Genomic DNA, 8,914 nt, shown 5'->3' with positions numbered 1-8,914 from the left:
GATGTTACAGAAAAAGACAACTTACCTATAGTATTAGATTCACCCTGTGTAATAGGGAAAACAAATATTAGACTGATATCTTGGAATATAGCTGGCTTAGCCAGGAACCTTGAGGATGTGGTATGGTGTTCCTATACTGAGAATTACGATATCATATTCCTACAGGAAACTTGGATGGTAGAAACCCCTCATAGGTTGGGGTATAAAACATACTGTTCGTATGCTATTCCATCAACTAGAGGTAGAGCTTCCGGGGGGCTGGTTATCTGGGTTAAAGTGACTCTAGAAATAGATGCCACCCAGTTATCCATCCCCTCTCCGGACCTACTAGGCCTTAAAATTGATACAAGAGGGAAAGACACCATACATTTAATAAATATATATATAATAGACCGTCCCCATCTAACAAGGAATCAGAGGTGGTAGAACTCTTGGATTCCTTTCTAGATTCATTAGGAGACAATGTAAAGGTGTTAGTTGGTGGGGATTTTAACTGCAAATATGAGCCTGTCTTGGGGTTGGAAAAATTACTTGATGAACAAGATGCTGCTAATGATATCTTGCCCTTAGAATCTACAAGTTCAGTTAAAAGCACAAAAGCCGCTTTACAGATTTTAAAATTGACTGTGGTACATGATCTAAGGGCTTGTAATGGTCGATTTCGATCAGACAGACCAGCAGCTCCAACCTATTTTAAGGGAAATTCCAGGTCTCATATAGATTTTGTAATGGCTACCCGGAATATATGGGATCAAATAACCGATTTCAAGATAGACCACAGGACGGAGAGTGATCATTTCCCCCTCCAACTATAGCTAGACTCTCAATCATTTATTATTAGATCCGAAGAAGAGACCCTATTAAATACCACGGTCGCGGAGTTAGAGGTAACCAATAACAGGCGTGCTCTAAGATGGCCATATATCTTGGGAACAGAAAAGACGCTGATAAATATTTACAATGTATTTACTGAAACGGTAGGAGACTTACAGTCAGCATTAGTGGGAACACAAGGTGTTCTTGATTTACATCTTAAGCTGGTAGATGCACTAACTCCACTATTGAGTAAAATTTATAAGAAAGATGGTAATAGGATAAGGAACCATCTTGAGACAGCGAACCCATGGTATAATAAAGATTGCCGAATAGCAAAATCAAGACTGATCAAGGCAGTAAAATCCGGGAACTGTTTGGATATAAAAAGCGGTAGACTAGCCTACAAAAACACTATGGCCCAAGCTAAAAAAGCATGGGATGAAAGTTTTTGGGACGATCTCTTGAATGCAGCTAAGTTACGGGATCAGAGCATGTTCTGGAATTTAATCGCTAATGGGAAATAAGCAGGGTAGATCATCAAAGGATATTTTCCTAGATGAAAAAACTTGGTGTGATCACTTCACTAAGCTCTATGCTAACAAAAAGGAGAGTTTGCCCTTCGGGGACTACGAGACAAACTTAGAAATGAGTATTGCTCCATTAACTTTTAGTTTAGAAGAAACTAATAAGGCTTTATTAGCTGTGAAAATGGGCAAAGCCCCAGGCCCTGATAAAATTCCTGGCGATCTACTAAAATATGATGTGGATGTGTGGGGGCCTTATATAAATTACCTGAGTAATTCCATTGTGGCAGGCACACCGATCCCCGATTCATGGAAAGGGGCAGAAATCATAACAATTTTTAAAAAAGGTGATCGCTATGATCCAAGTAATTACCGCCCAATAAGTTTAATAGACATTTTTCAAAAGATATATGCCAGACACATTTTAAATAGGCTTTTAGATTGGATTGAAGAGACTAAAATATTAACCAAATATCAGGCTGGTTTTAGAATAAAAATCAGTACGGTTGACCAGGTGTTTAGGTTCATGTGCATCTGTTGGAAGTATATAAACATAAGGAAGGGTAGTCTCTATGTGGCATTTGTGGATCTAAGGGCCGCCTTTGATCTTGTTCCGCGCAATTTGTTGTGGATTACATTAAGGAACATGGCGGTCCCTGGGGAACTACTTAAAGAACTTATCAAGCTTCACACAGGGAACTATGCAAAAATTAGATGGGGAAAAGAAGGTGAAACCTCAAGGGCCATACCTGTAGACCGTGGTGTGCGCCAAGGTTGCGTGTTAGCACCTACACTCTTCTCATTATATGTTAATGATATTCCAAGCTATTTAAGGAATTGTGTACATGACTCCCCGAAGCTAGGTGGTGAGCCGGTTACGGCATTATTATTTGCCGATGATACCATCCTTATTTCCCAAACTCCGAGAGGTTTGCAAAATTTGGTGGATTCTTTCCAGAAGTATTGTGTGGGGAAAGGGCTAGAAATAAATCCTACCAAAACTAAGTATATGTTCATAAACCCCAAGAAATCCCTCAGGATTAATCTGTCCCTGGAAAATCAAAAACTGGAACAGGTAGGGAGTTTTAATTATTTGGGGTTAATGCTGGATAGTAACCTGTGCTGGAAAGGACAGATGGATAAAAGCATCTTATCCCTTAAACAAAACTCAATGCCTATCTTAAAAGTACACGGAGCTAGTTATTCTAAAGCAATCTCACCGGCACTTGAAGTATATAAAGCGAAGGCCCTATCGGCCGCCCTTTATGGTGCTGAACTCTGGGGCTACTATTGTAACAATAATTTTGGAAAAACGGAAAACCACTTTGTACGAAGGCTACTTAAAATACCGACAAGAACTCCTCTAGTCCCTGTTTTCCTTAATATTAACCTTAAAAGAGCAGACTATCAAGCATTATTAAGACCACTGCTGTATTGGGTCAGGTTATGGGTAACCCCGGAGTTGAGTGATTACAAGAGTGGATTGACTGAATTAACTCAGATAGATGGTCATATGAATACCCCGTGGTTAAAATATGTATCTAAGTGGTATGAGAGATTAGGTTTATCACACCTATGGGAAGCTCCTCAGAACATGACAACATGTACCAGGAAATATGTAAAGGACACCTTTTGGTCTTATGTCAACGGAGAGCTATTGCATAGTTCATCGATTGGTATTCTAACTCTGAATTTTTTTAACATAAAAGATACACCTAAATTCGAACAATTTTTGGATGAGATCGGTCCCCCACTGGCAAAAACACTATATCTACAGTTTAGGTATGGGGTCTTACAGATTAATGCTTACACATGCAATTGGGGAGGGGTAAAGGGTTGTGAATTGTGCACTCTCTGTAATTTAGGGGCTAAAGAAGATGTTGTTCATCTACTCTTCTTTTGCCCAGTATACAAGAAAGCAAGGGATCGTTGGATCAAACCCGTTTGTAAATATGTGGGGGTTAGATCCTACAAAGAAGCAGAGCGCATATTTCAGTCTAATACTTCACAATTAGTGGTGTTTGGCACGAGTAGATTTTTATTTAATGTGTACCTTATCAGAAAACGACTCGGTCACAAGCTGTAATATTTTGTTAGGTGGCCCGCTCTTTCCCTTCCTTGTAAAGGTATATGATGCACTGTTTCTTCGATCCAAGTTAATTAATTTTTCAGTTCTGGCTTTTAATTAATTTATAAACTGTTATTTATATTTTTATATGCGGTACTGCTTAATCATGGAGACACCCATATATCTCTTGCCAATTGTATGTATTGTATCTTATACTTAATTGTGAAATGTATATATGTATGTTGTATTTATCTCTTGTCTTGACTTTTATGGCAATATTTGCCGAAATAAAGTTTAACGATTCGGCTAAGAAAATAGCGCATGAATATCAACACAAAGGACAAGGTGAACAGCCACCAGCACTGCTAAATTTGTTATGTGCTAATTCCCCCAAATTACTCCTGATTACGCCAGCAGTTGTAATCACCGAATTATCAGTAATTCTACATCAGAGTAAAACAGGAAACCTGTCTACAATGATTTTCTTGAAATATAATATGAGGCACACAAAGGTCCATAGAAGCAGGAAGCTTTACAACTTTGAATCTGCAGGGAGATACATATTCTGTCCCAAGCACCACTTTCAATGGAGAAGCCATTGGAGTTACAAGTGGGCTCCATTGCTTAATAAAGGTATTCTGAGTATGTTGATCACACATTTGGATAAAGGCAAGATATACATACATTATGCAGGAATGGTGTTTGTGATCTTCAAGAATTGTCAGATTTCCTTTTTTTGTTAAGGAACAGTTCATTTGTAAACTCTGCCTTCTCTGTTGCCATGGCAGTGCTTAAACTCCTGATGCAGGATGCGCAAAGAGCCGTTTCTAAGCGTCCATTGAAGATGTTAAAGGTCAGGTACGTTCTGTCACTTCTCTTAGACGTATTCGTGCTGTCCTAATTCTCACATTTATTTAGATTAGTGGATGAATAAGAGGCGTCAACGTTTATTCACCAAAATGCCTGGGGTAGCAGAAATGACATCACACACCATTTGTTCTTTACCTTCACTCACCCACACCTGCTTGCATGTATACACATATTCACACATACGCACACTCGCTCTCATATAAACACACACTTACCCGCAAGCACACACAAAACATACATTAAATTTTTTTTTTTTTCCTCAGCTGCCAGGGAGGGTTATATTGCACCTAATTGTACTCCATGTTTTCTTACATTAAAAGTGAATAACAAAACAGTAATCACTATTAGTGTAATACAAAATAATACAAAACAAGGAGATTGAAGCTGACCCTGTGTTCCTGCCACTGAGTTTGTCACCTCTGAGGCCAGGGGTCGCAAAGCCAGTGCCAGGGCCCGCAAGAGGCAAGCCAGGGGTTGCAAATGCGACGCCTGGCGACCCCTAAATAATGTCAATGATAAAAGGTGTCTCGAAATAAATTCATAAGCTCCACAACCTCTCATCAATGCTGTCTCTTCCCTTCGGTGCCGCCACCCCTTCCCTTACATAACGTTTTTTTGGAGATGAGGGGCTGGAGAGGACTGATTGATTACACAATATTTAGCTCAGGGGTTCAGAACAAAGATCTTTGAAGGCCACTGCCCCACAAATTATTCCTCGCATGGGATCCATGGTGCATTCCTCTCTCACTATCCATATGCCCCCTGGTCTGTTTACCAGTGTTCCCTGAACAGGGTGACTGTCAGCAAGGTGCTACCATCGCTAGGCACACCTTGCCACAGTCTTGTATATGTCTCTCTTTGGAGTTCTCCACTGACAGTCTGTAGGTTGTTAAGTCCCACTGTCGTAGCCGAGCGCTTGTTTTAGTCTGAGACACAGCTCCCGCAGGAGTTTGTATGTCAAAATACAAGAGTCAGGAATATAGTAAATGACGTGCCCAAAAATATTATTTGCAAAAATACTATCCCACTGGGTGTGGACTTTATAAAATGATATTCATAACGCAATATTTTCGTCAGATGGTGCTCTGTGATATTTTGGAACCATATCCAGAAAGGGGGCTATGGGTGTTCTTAAGCATCCTATATAATGACCCCACTTACTGCAGTGAACAGTATGATACCTGCAGAGGAATTCAGGGCGCACATAAGTAATACAATAAGCTTGGGATCTTGGCTCTATTTCTCCTTTCCCCCTTATCGTTCCTTAGATTACACAACCTTTGCTAAGTCAAGTTCTGAGAGCATAACCAGGGAGGCAGAGGGAGAACAGAAAAAGAAGGGATCAAATATCACAACGGAGGAGACCAGAGATCAAAGAGAAATGTGATCACAGCAGTGGTATTCATATCGAAAAAAGTGAGCGCCATTATGGTAAAAACTGCCTTCAATCTACCTGGAATATTTACCAATATGCCAAGAGCTGTTTCCATAAAGGCACAAGATGCCTCTAACATTCTTTTAATGACTGCTGTTATGCCAGGGCTATTACTAGACAAGTTCTGTTCCCCCTCCAACAAAGTTATTCCTCCATTGTGCCAAGATCAACAACTATTATGTCAGAAATGAGCTTCAGACTGTAAATTGATTTGACTATTATTATGCTGGAGGGACAGTCATTACCAGGGATCTTAAAATGAGTATTTAATTCCATCTTTGATTCTAGGTATTTTATATAATGACCTTATTTTAATTTAAATACTCTTTTAAGAATAATTTACTGGAATAGCACTACTTTATGAAACATACAAAACAATTTTGATTCCATTCGGTTTCTGGCAACCTGTGATATTATATACCTATAAGGAACATCGACCAAAAAAATGTTTGTTTTCCTTGTAGGAGTTCCTTTGGACTAAGCTGCCTACTGTGTGGTTGTGGAGTGGTAAGAGAGGAATGTTACTGCACCAGGTGGTCTGCTGCGGTCACGGGAGAAGGAAGAAGGGTTGTCCTCATGGTATTTTATTTTGGAGAGGCTTTTAGGGTTCCCCTGTCACCCACACTCTAGGTGGCTGCAGCAAAGCAAAAGTTTATTTAATAAGAAGGGGACCTATCGGACTGCATCGTGTGAGTTATTTGGATGAATCCAACATTGCCATTTTCCTTTAAAAGCCAGTCGCCCCAAAATGTGGTGCTTTGTTGAATAGATGGGAGCTTGGCAGCATTGGGTCAATTCAAGTAACTCCTCGGAGATCTTTCTGCAGTGCGCTGCTGTTACTTGGAGCATCCGGTTTAAACAGATTACCAAAGCATCACATAATGAAGGCAGGATGCAGCTAAACATCACCTTCCCAGTTGTTACAGATTGGTGTGGAAACAGAAACAATGTCTAGAAGCCGTATTTCCCAGCTTCCTCATTGTGGTGTGGTGAGATGACTCTGGCAATGCAGCTCACTGAAAATTATTTGCCAGTGCCTGAAAGGAAATGGTGCGGACTTGTTCAGCAACGAACTGCATCAGTTTCCATACTTTGACTAGCTAGTGCAGAGGCATTACTCTTGACAGGTTCCCAAAGGAAGAGTGCCGCCGAGAGCAGTGGCGAGCTGCTGTGGCGCCTTTCCCATTCTACTGCTGATAGCAATTGGACACCCTCTGTGCACAGCTCCCTCTGTTCACAGCATTTCCAGGACAAAGACTTTGATCGAACTGGGCAGACTGTGCCTCTAATGGAAATAGCAGTGCCAACATTATTCCCACGTGTAAAACCACCAAAGATGCCACCGCATTGATCAGCTACTGGCTGCACCATGAGAGGCACAAGGGAAACTAGAAACAAGGGTGTTTCCTATCCCAGATTACCAAAAAAGGAAAACCCCGCTGAATCCTCTGGCTGGCAAACTGCTGTCGGCATATTCCAGCAGAATAGGTCTCTTGGATCCAACATCAGAGTATATATATTTTTGCTCCATACATTTTGAGATGAGCTGCTTTGAAGTGGAGGGTATGAGTGGCTATCACAGATTGAAAGAGCATGTTATGCCTACCATCTTAGATTCTCTTTCTGGGCCGCATAGAAGGAAGAATAAACTTCAGGGAAAGAAGACCATTGGATTAGCAAATGCCAGACCCAATAGGTGGAATAAACAACAAGCTGTAAAAAAAAGAGCATCTCACACCGATTGTGAAGAGACAACTGAAGTGTTGTGTTTTGCTGAGACCAGTTCACCATCCCCTTCAGAATTTGCCAACTTCCATAAGGTTTACATAGGAAACATAAGCACCGCAGATGGTAACTCTGGAAAGGAGAACCCAGTGGTCGCAATAGGCCCCTAAAATCATTTATGTCCTACAAAAAGGATGGTCAGGAGGCGACATCTCTCGCCTGCAGTGTGCTGAACTATGAACACGCACCAGATACACCACTATTAGAAATGGGGTCTTTGTTTGGCAGTCAAGTTACCCCCTGTCCAAACAGGGGCCCTCACTCTAGCCAAGGTAAGTCAGACACAATCCAAATTATCCTGTCCACCCTCTGGTAGCTTGGCACTGAGCAGTCAGGATTAATGTAGAAGGCAATGTGTAAAGTATTTGTGCAATAAATCATGCAAGAACACAGTAGAAAACTACAAAAATAAACCACACAGTGTTAGAAAAATATATAATATTTATCTGGTAAAATGCAGGTCAAAACAATTAAGATGCAATAAGTATATGTTGAGATATCACTGTAAAAATGATATAAGTGTCTTTATTCTTTTAAATGCAATAAATGTCTCTTTCAAGCACAAAGTACATCGTTTGCATTCAAAATCTCCGCAAAGAACCGCAGAGGAGGAGATGCATGGAAACCAGGGAGGGGTGCGTTGATTTCTCGGGCCTCACACAGTGATGTGTCATTTAGTTTTAACACGGACGGCTGTGTGTCAATTTCTGGCGCTCGGTCATGGATCCTCTTCGGGTTGTGGGGTTTTCGGATGGCCCAGGGACGATGTGTGGATTTCTGGCACTGACAGGATGAAGTCACAGGGGCTGCGTCGATCCGGTGGGCGATTAGGGGAAATTTTTACTGCACAGCAGATGCTGCGCAGACTCCTCCCTAGAAGTCTGGCTGCATCATTCCAGCTCGGCTGTGCGTCAATCCAGTGGGCCGTGCATCAAATTTCCGGTTGCTACGCTAGTGCTGCATCGATGTCCTCGTTACGAAGTCGGGCTGCGTCATTCCGGTTTGGCTTGCAGTGAATCTTTCACCATGATGCAGGCTGTGTGTTGTTTCTGGCAGTCTGTGCATCGATTTTCGCCGCACAATGAGTCCTTCTTGTAGAGATGAAGTCTTTTTGGTCCTGAGACTTCAGGGAACAGGGGGCAAGCTCTATCCAAGCCCTTCGAGAGCACTTCTCACCTCAGCCAGAGAGCAGCAAGGCAGCAGGGCAACAGCAAGGCAGCAGTCCTTCACAGAAAGCAGTTAGGGGAGTCCTTTGGGTAGGCAGGCAGTTCTTCTTGGCAGAATGCAGGTTCTGGTTCTCTTCTCCAGGAAGTGTGTTGTTAGGTAGAGTTTCTATCTCAGAAGTGTCTAAGTTGGTAGGGTCAGAGACCCTGCTTAAATGCCAAGTGTGCCTTGGAAGTGGGGGAGACTTCAAAG

The 8,914-nt window shown here is 41.7% G+C and overlaps 1 pseudogene; it reads left to right on the top strand.

The window, feature by feature from the left end:
* The first annotated feature begins 6,760 nt into the window (after positions 1-6,760).
* Positions 6,761-7,608, top strand: LOC138265070 (THAP domain-containing protein 7-like; annotated as a pseudogene).
* The last annotated feature ends 1,306 nt before the right edge of the window (positions 7,609-8,914 follow it).

Source organism: Pleurodeles waltl, chromosome 11 (assembly GCF_031143425.1).
Source record: "Pleurodeles waltl isolate 20211129_DDA chromosome 11, aPleWal1.hap1.20221129, whole genome shotgun sequence".
Classification (NCBI taxonomy): domain Eukaryota; kingdom Metazoa; phylum Chordata; class Amphibia; order Caudata; family Salamandridae; genus Pleurodeles; species Pleurodeles waltl.
The sequence above is the reverse complement of the archived record's forward strand: the minus strand, read 5'-3'. Positions and strand labels throughout refer to the sequence as shown.